The sequence below is a fragment of the Oncorhynchus nerka genome, linkage group LG22 (assembly GCF_034236695.1).
Source record: "Oncorhynchus nerka isolate Pitt River linkage group LG22, Oner_Uvic_2.0, whole genome shotgun sequence".
Taxonomy (NCBI): Eukaryota; Metazoa; Chordata; class Actinopteri; order Salmoniformes; family Salmonidae; genus Oncorhynchus; species Oncorhynchus nerka.
The window spans coordinates 3,553,673-3,571,224 of NC_088417.1; positions in this window are offsets into that span (position 1 = coordinate 3,553,673).

Consider the following 17,552-nt stretch of genomic DNA (forward strand, 5'->3'; position numbering starts at 1 on the left):
GAGAGGGGACGAATTAAAGGGAACGATGGGGTGGAGAGAGAGAGAGGGGAGAGAGGGAGAGAGGGGGCGTATTAAAGGGAACGATGGGGTGGAGAGAGAGACAGGGAGAGAGGGGAAGAGAGGGCGAGAGGGGGCGAATTAAAGGGAAAGATGGGGTGGAGAGAGAGACAGGGAGAGAGGGGAAGAGAGGGCGAGAGGGGGCAAATTAAAGGGAAAGATGGGCGGGAGAGAGAGACGGGGAGAGAGGGGAAGAACGGGGAGGAGAGGGAGAGAGACGAGGACTTTAGGATGAACAAAAGAAGATAGGAGGATGAGCTTGACATGACAAAAGAAAGATTGCTCTGGAAACCAGCTGTCACCACGGTGATGAAGGAAATAAGGGCTCTGTCCCAGTCAGAGAACATAGAATGTTTGGAACTAAGAATGTATAGTGACATAGAGTACAGAACACATTCTATTTCCATACCCTGAACCTGCTTCTGGTCTACATTATGACCCCTGCTGCTGGTGTGGAGAGAGAGCTTATCTTTCCTTATCTTTCCCCTGGACCAGATCATACAGTCTACAGGGAGGAGGAGACAGTCTCCAGGGAGGAGGAGACAGTCTACAGGGAGGAGGAGACAGCCCACAGGGAGGAGGAGACAGCCCACAGGGAGGATGAGACAGTCTACAGGGAGGAGGAGACAGTCTACAGGGAGGATGAGACAGCCCACAGGGAGGAGGAGACCGCCTACAGGGACACTGAGACAGCCTACAGGGACACTGAGACAGCCTACAGGGACAATGAGACGGTCTACAGGGAGGAGGAGGCAGTCTACAGGGAGGAGGAGACCGTCTACAGGGAGGATGAGACAGTCTACAGGGAAGATGAGACAGTCTACAGGGAGGAGGAGACAGTCTACAGGGAGGAGGAGACAGTCTACAGGGAGGAGGAGACAGTCTACAGGGAGGAGGAGACAGTCTACAGGGAAGATGAGACAGTCTACAGGGACAATGAGACAGTCTACATGGAGGAGGAGACAGTCTACAGGGAGGAGGAGACAGACGACAGGGAGGATGAGACAGTCTACAGGGAGGATGAGACGGTCTACAGGGAGGAGGAGACAGTCTACAGGGAGGAGACAGTCTACAGGGAGGAGGAGACAGTCTACAGGGAGGTGGAGACAGTCTACAGGGAGGAGGAGACAGTCTACAGGGAGGATGAGACAGTCTACAGGGAGGAGGAGACAGTCTACAGGGACAATGAGACAGCCTACAGGGAGGAGGAGACAGCCTACAGGGAGGAGGAGACAGCCCACAGGGAGGAGGAGACAGTCTACAGGGAGAATGAGACAGTCTACAGGGAGGATGAGACAGTCTACAGGAAGGATTTTACAGTCTACAGGGAGGAGGAGACAGCCTACAGGGAGGATGAGACAGTCTACAGGGAGGAGGAGACAGCCTACAGGGAGGAGGAGCCAGTCTACAGGGAGGAGGAGGCAGTCTCCGGGGAGGAGGAGACAGTCTACAGGGAGGATGAGACAGTCTACAGGGAGGAGGAGACAGTCTACAGGGAGGAGGAGCCAGGCTACAGGGAAGATGAGACAGTCTACAGGGAGGAGGAGACAGTCTACAGGGAGGAGTGGACAGTCTACAGGGAGGATGAGACAGTCTACAGGGAGGATTTGACAGTCTACAGGGAGGAGGATACAATCTACAGGGAGGAGGAGACAGTCTACAGGGAGGTGGAGACAGCCTACAGGGAGGATGAGACAGTCTACAGGGAGGAGGAGACAGTCTACAGGGAGGATGAGACGGTCTACAGGGAGGAGGAGACAGTCTACAGGGAGGAGGAGACAGTCTACAGGGAGGTGGAGACAGTCTACAGGGAGGAGGAGACAGTCTACAGGGAGGAGGAGACAGTCTACAGGGAGGATTTTACAGTCTACAGGGAGGAGGAGACAGCCTACAGGGAGGAGGAGGCAGTCTACAGGGAGGAGGAGACAGCCTACAGGGAGGATGAGATAGTCTACAGGGAGGAGGAGACAGTCTACAGGGAAGATGAGACAGTCTACAGGGAGGAGGAGACAGTCTACAGGGAGGAGGAGACAGTCTACAGGGAAGATGAGACAGTCTACAGGGAGGAGGAGACAGTCTACAGGGAGGAGTGGACAGTCTACAGGGAGGATGAGACAGTCTACAGGGAGGATTTGACAGTCTACAGGGAGGAGGATACAGTCTACAGGGAGGAGGAGACAGTCTACAGGGAGGATGAGACAGTCTACAGGGAGGAGGAGGCAGCCTACAGGGAGGATGAGACAGTCTACAGGGAGGATGAGACAGTCTACAGGGAGGAGGAGACAGTCTACAGGGAAGATGAGACAGTCTCCAGGGAGGAGGATGAGACAGTCTACAGGGAGGATTTTACAGTCTACAGGGAGGAGGAGACAGCCTACAGGGAGGATGAGACAGTCTAAAGGGAGGAGGAGACAGTCTACAGGGAGAAGGAGACAGCCTACAGGGAGGATGAGACAGCCTACAGGGAGGAGGAGACAGTCTACAGGGAGGAGGAGACCGTCTACAGGGAGGAGGAGGCAGTCTACAGGGACAATGAGACAGTGTACAGGGAGGATTTTACAGTCTACAGGGAGGAGGAGACAGCCTACTGGGAGGAGGAGACAGTCTACAGGGAGAAGGAGACAGCCTACAGGGAGGAGGAGCCAGTCTACAGGGAAGATGAGACAGTCTACAGGGAGGAGGAGACAGTCTACAGGGAGGAGGAGACCGTCTACAGGGAGGAGGAGACAGTCTACAGGGAGGAGGAGCCAGGAGGGAAGATGAGACAGTCTACAGGGAGGAGGAGACAGTCTACAGGGAGGAGTGGACAGTCTACAGGGAGGATGAGACAGTCTACAGGGAGGAGGAGACAGTCTACAGGGAGGAGGATACAGTCTACAGGGAGGAGGAGACAGTCTACAGGGAGGATGAGACAGCCTACAGGGAGGATGAGACAGTCTACAGGGAGGATGAGACAGTCTACAGGGAGGATGAGACAGTCTACAGGGAGGATGAGACAGTCTACAGGGAGGAGGAGACAGTCTACAGGGAGGAGGAGACAGTCTACAGGGAGGAGGGAGGAGACAGTCTACAGGAGGAGGAGACAGTCTACAGGGAGGATTTTACAGTCTACAGGGAGGAGGAGACAGTCTACAGGGACAATGAGACAGCCTACAGGGAGGAGGAGACAGCCTAGGGAGGATGAGATAGTCTACAGGGAGGAGGAGACAGTCTACAGGGAGGATGAGACAGTCTACAGGGAGGAGGAGACAGTCTACAGGGAGGAGACAGTCTACAGGGAGACAGTCTACAGGGAGGAGGAGACAGCCTACTGGGAGGAGGAGACAGTCTACAGGGAGAAGGAGACAGCCTACAGGGAGGATTTGACAGTCTACAGGGAGGAGGATACAGTCTACAGGGAGGAGGAGACAGTCTACAGGGAGGATGAGACAGTCTACAGGGAGGAGGAGGCAGCCTACAGGGAGGATGAGACAGTCTACAGGGAGGATGAGACAGTCTACAGGGAGGAGGAGACAGTCTACAGGGAAGATGAGACAGTCTCCAGGGAGGAGGATGAGACAGTCTACAGGGAGGATTTTACAGTCTACAGGGAGGAGGAGACAGCCTACAGGGAGGATGAGACAGTCTAAAGGGAGGAGGAGACAGTCTACAGGGAGAAGGAGACAGCCTACAGGGAGGATGAGACAGCCTACAGGGAGGAGGAGACAGTCTACAGGGACAATGAGACAGTGTACAGGGAGGATGAAACAGCCTACAGGGAGGAGGAGACAGCCTACTGGGACAATGAGACAGCCTACAGGGACAATGAAACAGCCTCTAGGGACAATGAGACAGCCTACAGGGACAATGAAACAGCCTCTAGGGATAATGAGACAGCCTACAGGGACAATGAGACAGCCTACAGGGACAATGAGACAGCCTTTAGGGACAATGAAACAGCCTCTAGGGACAATGAGACAGCCTACAGGGACAATGAGACAGCCTTTAGGGACAATGAGACAGCCTACAGGGACAATGAGACAGCCTCTAGGGACACTGAGACAGCCTACGGGGACAATGAGACAGCCTCTAGGGACAATGAGACAGCCTACAGGGACAATGTAGGCTGTCACAGACACACACTGACACACACAGACACGCCAACACACACATACATTAATACTGACTATGCACACTAACACACAATAACCATATCTACATACTACCTCAATCAGCCTGACTAACCAGTGTCTGTATGTAGCCTCTCTACTGTATATAACCCCTCTACTGTATGTAGCCTCTCTACTGTATATAACTTCTCTACTGAATATAGCCCCTCTACTGTATGTAGCCTCTCTACTGTATATAGCCTCTCTACTGTATATAGCCTCTCTACTGTATATAGCCTCTCTACTGTATATAGCCTCTCTACTGTATAGGGTTAGAGGCAGAGATTCCCAGTGGAAAGAGGGGAACCGGCCAGGCAGAGACAGCAAGGGCGGTTCGTTGCTCCAGAGCCTTTCCGTTCACCTTCATACTCCTGGGCCAGACTACACTCAATCATATGACCCACTGAAGAGATGAGTCTTCAGTAAAGACTTAAAGCTTGAGACCGAGTTTGCGTCTCTTACATGGGTAGGCAGACCATTCCATAAAAATGGAGCTCTATAGGAGAAAGCTCTGCCTCCAGCTGTTTGCTTAGAAATTCTAGGGACAATTAGGAGGCCTGCGTCTTGTGACCGTAGCGTACGTGTAGGTATGTACGGCAGGACCAAATCAGAGAGATAGGTAGGAGCAAGCCCATGTAATGCTTTGTAGGTTAGCAGTAAAACCTTGAAATCAGCCCTTGCCTTAACAGGAATCCAGTGTAGAGAGGCTAGCACTGGAGTAATATGATCACATTTTTGGGTTCTAGTCAGGATTCTAGCAGCCATATTTAGCACTAACTGAAGTTTATTTAGTGCTTCATCCACTATTGGTCTGTAAGTAAGCATTTCACTGTAAGGTCTGCACCTGTTGTATTCGGCGCACGTGACAAACAAACTTGGATTTGATTTGATTTTGACACGCCAACACACACACATACATTAATACTGACTCTATACACGCACACACACACTCATGTACAATCAGAATTTATGCAGCTGGTTTATCATATATCCTGATGCCTAGTCACCTTCCCCCTATACATATATACCTCCATCACTCCAGTATCCCTGTACATTGTTAATATGGTACTGACCCTGTATATAGTCACCTTCCCCCTATACATATCTACCTCCATCACTCCAGTATCCCTGTCCCCTTCCCCCTATACATATCTACCTCCATCACTCCAGTATCCCTGTCTCCTTCCCCCTATACATATCTACCTCCATCACTCCAGTATCCCTGTCCCTTTCCCCCTATACATATCTACCTCCATCACTCCAGTATCCCTGTCTCCTTACCCCTATACATATCTACCTCCATCACTCCAGTATCCCTGTACATTGTTAATATGGTACTGACCCTGTATATAGTCACCTTACCCCTATGCATATCTACCTCCATCACTCCATCACTCCAGTATCCCTGTACATTATAAACTATGAAACATAGATAAATGACATGAAGAACCAAGTAAAAAGCTGTGGAACACATTAAATGAAATTTGGGCAAAAAGGCAAACTCTGCTCCATTATTTATTGAATTAGATGGCTCATTCATCACATAACTCACTGATATTGACAACTACTTTAATGATTTTTTTCATTGGCAAGATAAGCAAACCAAGGCATGACATGCCAGAAACAAACGCCGACCCTACACATCCAAGTATAACTGGTCAAATTATGAAAGGCATTCATTGTCATTTTTTACTCCAGTATGTGTATGTGAAAAGGTGAACAAATAATTGTTGTCTATCAACAATGACAAGTCACCTGGTTCTGACAACTTGGATGGAAAATGACTGAGGATAATAGAGGATGATATTGCCACTCCTATTTGACATATCTTCAATCTCAGTTTACAAGAAAGTGTGTGACCTCAGGCCTGGAGGGAAGCAAAGGTAATTCCACTACCCAAGAAAAGTGAAGCGCCCTTTACTGGCTCAAATAGCACTATTGATTACACCTATCCAGTTGGTTAGGGCGGTCGTCATTGGTGCTTGTCCAGTTGGTTAGGGCGGTCGGGTGGTCGTCATTGGTGCTGGTCCAGTTGGATAGGGCGATAGTCATTGGTGCTGTTCCAGTTGGTTAGGGCGATAGTCATTGGTGCTGGTCCAGTTGGTTAGGGCGGTCGTCATTGGTGCTGGTCCAGTTGGTTAGGGCGGTCGTCATTGGTGCTTGTCCAGTTGGTTAGGGTGGTCGGGCGGTCGTCATTGGTGCTTGTCCAGTTGGTTAGGGCGGTCGGGTGGTCGTCATTGGTGCTGGTCCAGTTGGTTAGGGTGGTCGGGCGGTCGTCATTGGTGCTTGTCCAGTTGGTTAGGGTGGTCGGGCGGTCGTCATTGGTGCTTGTCCAGTTGGTTAGGGCGGTCGGGTGGTCGTCATTGGTGCTGGTCCAGTTGGTTAGGGCAGTCGGGTGGTCGTCATTGGTGCTGGTCCAGTTGGTTAGGGCGATAGTCATTGGTGCTGGTCCAGTTGGTTAGGGCGGTCGTCATTGTGCTGGTCCAGTTGGTTAGGCGGACATTGGTGCTTGTCCAGTTGGTTAGGGTGGTCGGGCAGTCGTCATTGGTGCTTGTCCAGTTGGTTAGGGTGGTCGTCATTGGTGCTTGTCCAGTTGGTTATGGCATTCGTCATTGGTGCTGGTCCAGTTGGTTAGGGCATTCGTCATTGGTGCTGGTCCAGTTGGTTAGGGCATTCGTCATTGGTGCTGGTCCAGTTGGTTAGGGCATTCGTCATTGGTGCTGGTCCAGCTGGTTGGGGCGGTTGTCATTGGTGCTGGTCCAGCTGGTTAGGGCGGTCGTCATTGATGCTGGTCCAGTTGGTTAGGGCGGTCGTCATTGGTGCTACAGCTGGTTAGGAGGAGACATTGATGCTGGTCAGTTGGTTAGACAGTCTCAAGGTGAGTTGCTTATGGCATCCGTCAGGTGCTGGTCAGTTGGTTAGGGCATTCGTCATTGGTGCTGGTCAGTTGGTTAGGCGATAGTCACAGGTGCTGGTCCAGCTGGTTAGAGGCGGAGGTGCTGGTCCAGTTAGTTAGGGCGGTCGTCATTGGTGCTTGTCAGTTGGTTATGGCATGAGACAGGTGCTGGTCAGTTGGTTAGGATGAGACATTGGTGCTGGTCAGTTGGTTAGGGCATTCGTCATTGGTGCTGGTCCAGTTGGTTAGGGCATTCGTCATTGGTACTGGTACAGCTGGTTAGGGCATTCGTCATTGGTGCTGGTCCAGCTGGTTGGGGCGGTTGTCAGCCTACAGCTGGTTAGGAGGAGCCATTGATGCTGGTCCAGTTGGTTAGGGCGGTCGTCATTGGTGCTTGTCCAGTTGCTTATGGCATCCGTCATTGGTGCTGGTCCAGTTGGTTAGGGCATTCGTCATTGGTGCTGGTCCAGTTGGTTAGGGCGGTCGTCATTGGTGCAGGTGGCCTGGTCTCAAGACCCTCTAGGGGAGTCACACTACTTTCACTCAAAATAACAGTTACAACACCGTCATCATCAAATGTTTGTTTTCTTCTACCAATCCTCGACTTCGGCAATGTCCTTTACAAATAGCCTCCAACACTCTACTCAATAAATTGGATGCAGTCTATCACAGTGCCATCCGTTTTGTCACCAAAGCCCCATTTACTACCCACCACTGGACCTGGCTCTCATTGGCTGGCCCTCGCTTCTACTGAGGCCAAACCCACTGGCTCCAGGTCATCTACAAGACCCTGCTAGGTAAAGTCCCCCTTATCTCAGCTCGCTGGTCACCATAGCATCACCCACCTGAGGCATGATGCAGACTCTCTAGTCATCCTCAAAACCAATTATTCTTTAAGCGACCAGTTCTCTGCTGCCAATGACTGGAACAAACTATAAATCTCTGAAACTGGAAACACTTATCTCCCTCACTAGCTTTAGCACCAGCTGTCAGAGCAGCTCACAGATTACTGAACCTGTACATAGCCCATCTATAATTTAGCCCAAACAACTACCTCTTTCCCTACTGTATTTATTTATTTATTTATTTTGCTCCTTTGCACCCAATTATTTCTATCTCTACTTTGCACATTCTTCCACAAATTAACCATTCCAGTGTTTTACTTGCTATATTGAGGAGGCCTTTTTGCCTTTACCTCCCTTATCTCACCTCACTTGCTCACATTGGATATATACTTATTTTTCTACTGCATTATTGACTGTATGTTTGTTTTACTCCATGTGTAACTCTGTGTTGTTGTATGTGTCAAACTGCTTTGCTTTATCTTGGCCAGGTCGCAATTGTAAATGGGAACTTGTTCTCAACTAGCCTACCTGGTTAAATTAAGGTCTTCTCAACTAGCCTACCTGGTTAAATAAAGGTGTTCTCAACTAGCCTACCTGGTTAAATAAAGGTGAAATAAAAAAATTAAATAAAACATGTTTTCTATCAGAAGCAGCACTACCAACCGGGCCATGTTCTGGGTACCAACCGGGCCATGTTCTGGGTACCAACCGGGCCATGTTCTGGGTACCAACTGGGCCATGTTCTGGGTACCACCCGGGCCATGTTCTGGGTACCAACCGGGCAATGTTCTGGGTACCAACCGGGCCATGTTCTGGGTACCAACCGGGCAATGTTCTGGGTACCAACCGGGCCATGTTCTGGGTACCAACCGGGCCATGTTCTGGGTGTATTTTCTATCAGAAGCAGCACTACCAACCGGGCAAAGTTCTGGGTGTGTTTTCTATCAGAAGCAGCACTACCAACCGGGCAATGTTCTGGGTGTGTTTTCTATCAGAAGCAGCACTACCAACCGGGCCATGTTCTGGGTGTGTTTTCTATCAGAAGCAGCACTACCAACCGGGCCATGTTCTGGGTGTGTTTTCTATCAGAAGCAGCACTACCAAACGGGCCATGTTCTGGGTGTGTTTTCGGTCAGAAGCAGCACTACCTATCGGGCCATGTTCTGGGTACCAACCGGGCCATGTTCTGGGTGTGTTTTCTGTCAGAAGCAACACTACCAACCGGGCCATGTCCTGGGAGTGTTTTCTATCAGAAGCAGCACTACCAACCGGGCCATGTTCTGGGGACCAACCGGGCCATGTTCTGGGTGTGTTTTCTATCAGAAGCAGCACTACCAACCGGGCCATGTTCTGGGTGTGTTTTCTATCAGAAGCAGCACTATCAACCGGGCCATGTTCTGGGTACCAACCGGGCCATGTTCTGGGTGTGTTTTCTATCAGAAGCAGCACTACCAACCGAGCCATGTTCTGGGTGTGTTTTCTATCAGAAGCAGCACTACCAACCGGGCCATGTCCTGGGTGTGTTTTCTATCAGAAGCAAGCAGCACTACCAACCGGGCCATGTTCTGGGTGTGTTTTCTATCAGAAGCAGCACTACCAACCGGGCCATGTCCTGGGTTTGTTTTCTATCAGAAGCAGCATTATCAACCGGGCCATGTTCTGGGTTCCAACCGGGCCATGTTCTGGGTGTGTTTTCTATCAGAAGCAGCACTACCAACCGGGCCATGTTCTGGGTGTGTTTTCTGTCAGAAGCAGCACTACCTACCGGGCCATGTCCTGGGTGTGTTTTCTATCAGAAGCAAGCAGCACTACCAACCGGGCAATGTTCTGGGTGTGTTTTCTATCAGAAGCAACACTACCAACCGGGCCATGCTCTGGGTGTGTTTTCTATCAGAAGCAGCACTACAAACGGGCCATGTTCTTGGTATGTTTTCGGTCAGAAGCAGCACTACCTACCGGGCCATGTTCTGGGTACCAACCGGGCCATGTCCTGGGTGTGTTTTCTATCAGAAGCAGCACTACCAACCGGGCCATGTTCTGGGGACCAACCGGGCCATGTTCTGGGGACCAACCGGGCCATTTCCTGGGTGTGTTTTCTATCAGAAGCAGCACTACCGACCGGGCCATGTTCTGGCAAGACGTTTGGAATGTTTCAGATGAAACTGCTCTGATGTGATTCCTAAATAGAGATGTTTGATCTACTGATGTGATTCCTAAATAGAGATGTTTGATCTACTGATGTGATTCCTAAATAGAGATGTTTGATCTACTGATGTGATCTGATGTGATCTGATGTGATCTGATGTGACGTGATTCCTAAATAGAGATGTTTGATCTACATGGTGTAAACGTACATCTTCTAGTGGGTGAAATATTGTATATCAAGTATTTTGTTCAAACCTGCGATATGATGAACAACTTTTGTTATAAAAAACTAAACAAAACAAAACAAATAAATAACAGAGAAACATATTAACAAGAATGCATTGACTGTTAGTGAGAAGAGAGAACATCTGTGTTTTATTTTTAGAATCTGAAATAATTAGACACAGGAATGTTTTTTCCTACTGATTTTTCTTTTTCTATTGGAGAATAAATTCCTCACCTTTTTCCGGCAGTGACGGTTTTTCATATTCCCCAAGGAGCCTTGCAACAAATGTACATCTCTCATTTAATTGGACCTAGTAACCTAGTGAATAGAAAGGCTACTGTATATGTATTTGAAGTTTGGCAGCATCATAGGCTGTGCGGTTTATAATACGACGTATACAGTCTAATTTAACAGCAGTTGATGTTCTACGTTGAAGGTACGGAAGATACGGAAGGCTCCACATGTATTTGCGTGTTTACCAACATTTGTAACTTGAGTCTGGTAATTATCTGTACAAAACAGTTCATCTGATAAAATGCAGCTTGTGAATCGTGAAACGGTCTTTTCACTCTGTCAAGGCTCAGGAGAAGACACAGATGCAGACAGTTTTGAAGTAACAGAAGTGTAATACAAAAAACAGGTGGGGCAAACGACAGGTCAAGGGCCAACGACAGGTCAAGGGCCAACGACAGGTCAAGGGTCAACGACAGGTCAAGGGTAAACGACAGGTCAAGGGCAGGTAAACGACAGGTCAAGGGTCAACGACAGGTCAAGGGTCAACGACAGGTCAAGGGTAAACGACAGGTCAAGGGTAAACGACAGGTCAAGGGCCAACGACAGGTCAAGGGCCAACGACAGGTCAAGGGCAGGTAAACGACAGGTCAAGGGTCAACGACAGGTCAAGGGTCAACGACAGGTCAAGGGTCAACGACAGGTCAAGGGTAAACGACAGGTCAAGGGTAAATGACAGGTCAAGGGTAAATGACAGGTCAAGGGTAAATGACAGGTCAAGGGAAAACGACAGGTCAAGGGCAGGTAAACGACAGGTCAAGGGCCAACGACAGGTCAAGGGCAGGCAAACGACAGGTCAAGGGCCAACGACAGGTCAAGGGCCAACGACAGGTCAAGGGCAGGTAAACGACAGGTCAAGGGTAAACGACAGGTCAAGGGTAAACGACAGGTCAAGGGCAGGTAAACGACAGGTCAAGGGCAGGTAAACGACAGGTCAAGGGCAAACGACAGGTCAAGGGCAGGTAAACGACAGGTCAAGGGCAGGTAAACGACAGGGCAAGGGTAAATGACAGGTCAAGGGCAGGTAAACGACAGGTCAAGGGTAAATGACAGGTCAAGGGTAAACGACAGGTCAAGGGTAAACGACAGGTCAAGGGTAAATGACAGGTCAAGGGCAGGTAAACGACAGGTCAAGGGTAAACGACAGGTCAAGGGTAAATGACAGGTCAAGGGTAAACGACAGGTCAAGGGTAAACGACAGGTCAAGGGTAAACGACAGGTCAAGGGCCAACGACAGGTCAAGGGCAAACGACAGGTCAAGGGTAAATGACAGGTCAAGGGCAGGTAAACGACAGGTCAAGGGCCAACGACAGGTCAAGGGCCAACGACAGGTCAAGGGCCGGCAAACGACAGGTCAAGGGCAGGCAAACGACAGGTCAAGGGCAAACGACAGGTCAAGGGCCAACGACAGGTCAAGGGCAAACGACAGGTCAAGGGCAGGTAAACGACAGGTCAAGGGCAAACAACAGGTCAAGGGCCAACGACAGGTCAAGGGCAAACGACAGGTCAGGGCCAGACAGTCACAGGGCCAAGACGAGACAGCGACAGGTCAGGGCCAGCGACAGGTCAGGGCCTACAGGTCAAGGATCAGACAAGTCAACCAGACAGGTCAAGGACCAACGACAGGTCAAGGGTCAACGACAGGTCAAGGGCCAACGACAGGTCAAGGGTCAACGACAGGTCAAGGGTCAACGACAGGTGAAGGGCAGGTAAACGACAGGTGAAGGGTAAACGACAGGTCAAGGGCAGGTAAACGACAGGTCAAGGGCAGGCAAACGACAGGTCAAGGGCAGGTAAACGACAGGTCAAGGGCAGGTAAACGACAGGTCAAGGGCCAACGACAGGTCAAGGGCAGGTAAACGACAGGTCAAGGGCAGGTAAACGACAGGTCAAGGGCAGGTAAACGACAGGTCAAGGGCAGGCAAACGACAGGTCAAGGGCAGGTAAACGACAGGCAGGCTCAGCGTCAGGGCAGGGAGAGGTCAGTAATCCAGGGTGGTGTGACAAGGTACAGAACGACAGGCAGGCTCAGCGTCAGGGCAGGGAGAAGTCAGTAATCCAGAGCAGAATCCGAATGATACAGAACGACAGGCAGGCTCAGCGTCAGGGCAGGGAGAAGTCAGTAATCCAGAGCAGAATCCGAATGGTACAGAACGACAGGCAGGCTCAGCGTCAGGGCAGGGAGAAGTCAGTAATCCAGAGCAGAATCCGAATGGTACAGAACGACAGGCAGGCTCAGCGTCAGGGCAGGGAGAAGTCAGTAATTCTTTCTGGATTCCATTAGAATGACATCACATAGAAAGGGACAGGGTTGTGTTCTTTCTGGATTCTGTTAGAATGACATCACAGAGAAAGGGACAGGGTTTTGTTCTTTCTGGATTCCATTAGAATGACATCACAGAGAAAGGGACAGGGTGTTGTTCTTTCTGGATTCCATTATCATGGGAACTACTGTTAATATAGACCCCACAGTCAGAGTTGTTTTGTCTCCTGAGAGCTAGAAAGAGAGAGAGAAAGAAATCCTCAAATTAAATAGCTGAATATTTAATTTCATTGTTTGAGCTCATGTGGGATATTCCAATGTATTCTGATCAGCCATGAACCCCAACGGAGGACTTTCCTTTGAAGCTCAACTATTTAATTTACATTATGAAGCAGACAATTCAAGTTGCTACACTTCAGGCTCTCAGGCTCTCAGGCTCTCAGGCTCTCAGACTCTCAGGCTCTCAGGCTCTCAGGCTCTCAGGCTCTCAGGCTCTCAGGCTCTCAGGCTCTCAGGCTCTCAGGCTCTCAGGCTCTCTGTCTACCTTTTAGATAATACCATTCTCAGACATGAGAGAATGACATTACAGGTGAAACAGTTGGATGACTCTACAGGTGAAACAGTTGGATGACTCTACAGGTGAAACAGTTGGATGACTCTACAGGTGAAACAGTTGGATGACTCTACAGGTGAAACAGTTAGATGACTTTACAGGTGAAACAGTTGGATGACTCTACAGGTGAAACAGTTGGATGACTCTACAGGTGAAACAGTTGGATGACTCTACAGGTGAAACGGTTGGATGACTCTACAGGTGAAACGGTTGGATGACTCTACAGGTGAAACGGTTGGATGACTCTACAGGTGAAACAGTTGGATGACTCTACAGGTGAAACGGTTGGATGACTCTACAGGTGAAACGGTTGGATGACTCTACAGGTGAAATGGTTGGATGACATTACAGGTTAATGGTTGGTTTACAGAAAAGGCAGTGAAGCCGAGAAAACACTTGGTTTGATCCAATATGGCACCCGTTTCACTATGGGCCCTGGTCAAAAGCAGTTCAATGTGGAATCGGGAGGCAATTCAGACACAGCCTTAGATTCACAACTCTTCCTGTCTGGTGAGAGAACCAGCTGGGAAGAAGGACTCCAGGACTATAAAACACTGTCACATCTCTCCCAGCATAATGCTGTTTGACATACATACTCCTGTTCTCTGTTCTCCACCAGGCAGGGAGAGGGAGAGGACAGGGGGGGTGTGGAGAGAGAGAGAGAGAGATAGAGAGAGATGGAGGGAGAGAGAGAGAGAGAGAGAGAGAGAGAGAGAGAGGCTGAGAGAGAGAGGCTGAGAGAACGAGTGAAAGAGAACGAGAGAGAGAGAAAGAGAGAGAGAGAGACGGTTGAAGCAGAAAGCCTCCCAGGCCTTCTAATCCTCCCAAATCTAAAGATGACAACAACCACGCACCATAATCATCACCTCACGGTCCACTAGCACAGTATGACAAGGTGGTGTTAGCCAAAAAGATGTTATTCAAATCAAATACATTTTTATTTGTCACGTGCACTGAATACAACAGGTGTAGTAGACCTTACAGTGAAATGCTGAATACAACAGGTGTAGTAGACCTCACAGTGAAATGCTGAATACAACAGGTGTAGTAGACCTTACAGTGAAATGCTGAATACAACAGGTGTAGTAGACCTTACAGTGAAATGCTGAATACAATGTAGACAGACCTTACAGTGAAAATGCTGAATACAACAGGTGTAGTAGACCTTACAGTGAAATGCTGAATACAACAGGTGTAGTAGACCTTACAGTGAAATGCTGAATACAACAGGTGTAGTAGACCTTACAGTGAAATGCTGAATACAACAGGTGTAGTAGACCTTACAGTGAAATGCTGAATACAACAGGTGTAGTAGACCTTACAGTGAAATGCTGAATACAACAGGTGTTGTAGACCTTACAGTGAAATGCTGAATACAACAGGTGTAGTAGACCTTACAGTGAAATGCTGAATACAACAGGTGTTGTAGACCTTACAGTGAAATGCTGAATACAACATGTGTAGTAGACCTTACAGTGAAATGCTGAATACAACAGGTGTAGTAGACCTTACAGTGAAATGCTGAATACAACAGGTGTAGTAGACCTCACAGTGAAATGCTGAATACAACAGGTGTAGTAGACCTTACAGTGAAATGCTGAATACAACAGGTGTAGTAGACCTTACAGTGAAATGCTGAATACAACAGGTGTAGTAGACCTCACAGTGAAATGCTGAATACAACAGGTGTAGTAGACCTCACAGTGAAATGCTGAATACAACAGGTGTAGTAGACCTCACAGTGAAATGCTGAATACAACAGGTGTAGTAGACCTTACAGTGAAATGCTGAATACAACAGTTGTAGTAGACCTTACAGTGAAATGCTGAATACAACAGGTGTAGTAGACCTTACAGTGAAATGCTGAACACAACAGGTGTAGTAGACCTTACAGTGAAATGCTGAATACAACAGGTGTAGTAGACCTCACAGTGAAATGCTGAATACAACAGGTGTAGTAGACCTCACAGTGAAATGCTGAATACAACAGGTGTAGTAGACCTTACAGTGAAATGCTGAATACAACAGGTGTAGGTAGACCTTACAGTGAAATGCTGAATACAACAGGTGTAGTAGACCTCACAGTGAAATGCTGAATACAACAGGTGTAGTAGACCTTACAGTGAAATGCTGAATACTATACCTTACAACACGTTTTAAGAAAATACCTAAAAATTAAAGTGAGAGATAAATAACATAACACTATATACCGATACAGAGTCAATGTGTCAATGTGCGGGGGTAATGGTGTCGAGGTAATTGAGGTAATTATGTACATGCAGTTCGGGTTATTAAAGTGGCTATGCATAAGATAATAACAGAGAGTAGCAGCAGCTTGGGTAGCCTTTTGATGAAATGTTCAGGAGTTTTATGTCTTTGGGGTAGAAACAGTTTAGAAGCCTCTTGGACCTAGACTTGGCGCTCCGGTACAGCTTGCCGTGCGGTAGCAGAGAGAACAGTCTATGACTAGGGTGGCGGGAGTCTTTGACAATTTTTAGGGCCTCTTACACCGCCTGGTAGAGAGGTCCTGGATGGCAGGAAGCTTGGCCCCAGGGATGTACTGGGCCGTACGCACTACCTTCTGTAGTGCTTTGCAGTTCGGAGGCCAAGCAGTTGCCATACCAGGCTGTGATGCAACCAGTCAGGATGCTCTCGATGGTGCAGCTATAGAACCTTTTGAGGATCTGATTACCCATGCCAAATCTTTTCAGTGTCCTGAGGGGGAATAGGTTTTGTTGTTCCCTCTTCACAACTGTCTTGGTGTGCTTGGAACAGGTTAGTTTGTTGGTGATGTGGACGCCAAGGAACTTGAAGCTCTCAACCTGCTCCACTACAGCCCCGTCGGTGAGAATGGGTCCTCCTTTTCCTGTAGTTCACAATCATCTCCTTAGTCTTGATCACGTTGAGGGAGAGGCTGTTGTCATGGCACCACATGGCCAGGTCTCTGACCTCCTCCCTGTAGGCTGTCTCATCGCTGTCAGGCCTACCACTGTTGTGTCAACAACAAATTTAATGATGGTGTTGGAGATGTGCCTGGCCGTGCAGTCATGAGTGAACAGGGAGTACAGGAGGGGACTGAGCACGCACCCCCGAGGGGCCCCTGTGTTGACGATCAGCGTGGCAGATGTGTTTTTACCTTCCCTTACCACCTGGGGGCGGCCCGTCAGGAGTCTAGGATCCAGTGGCGATGGAGGGTGTTTAGTCCCAGGGTCGGACTGTAGATCTATTGGTTCGGGATGCAAATTGGAGTGGGTCTAGGCTTTCCGGGATAATGGTGTTGATGTGAGCCATGACGAGCCTTTCAAAGCATTTCATTGCTACAGTCATGAGTGCTACAGGTCGACAGTCATTTAGACAGGTTACCTTAGTGTTCTTGGGCACAGGGACTATGGTGGTCTGCTTGAAACATGTTGGTATTACAGACGCAGACAGGGAGAGATTGAAAATGTCAGTGAACACACTTGCCAGTTGGTTAGCACATGCTCGGAGTACAGGTCCTGGTAATCCGTCTGGCTCTGCGGCCTTGTGAATGTTGATCTGTTTAAAGGACTTACTCACATCGGTTACGGAGAGCGTGCTCACACAGTCATCTGGAACATCTGATGCTCTCATGCATGTTTCAGTGTTACTTGCCTTGAAGCGAGCATAGAAGTTATTTAGCTAGTCTGGAAGGCTCGTGTCACTGGGCAGCTCTCGGCTGTGCTTCCCTTTGTAGTCTGTAATCGTTTGCAAGCCCTGCCACATATGATGAGCCAAATACATTTAAACTCAGTTTTTCACAATTCCTGACATTTTATCCTAGTAATAATTCCCTGTATTAGGTCAGTTAGGATCACCACTTTTTTTTAAGAATGTGAAATCAAATCAAATCAAATGTATTTATATAGCCCTTCTTACATCAGCTGATATCTCAAAGTGCTGTACAGAAACCCAGCCTAAAACCCCAAACAGCAAGCAATGCAGGTGTAAACATGAAAAACTCCTAGAAAGGCCAGAACCTAGGAAGGAACCTATAATGGTTTATGATCAAAACAACACCCACCCGTGAAATTTCTCACTGGTCATCCC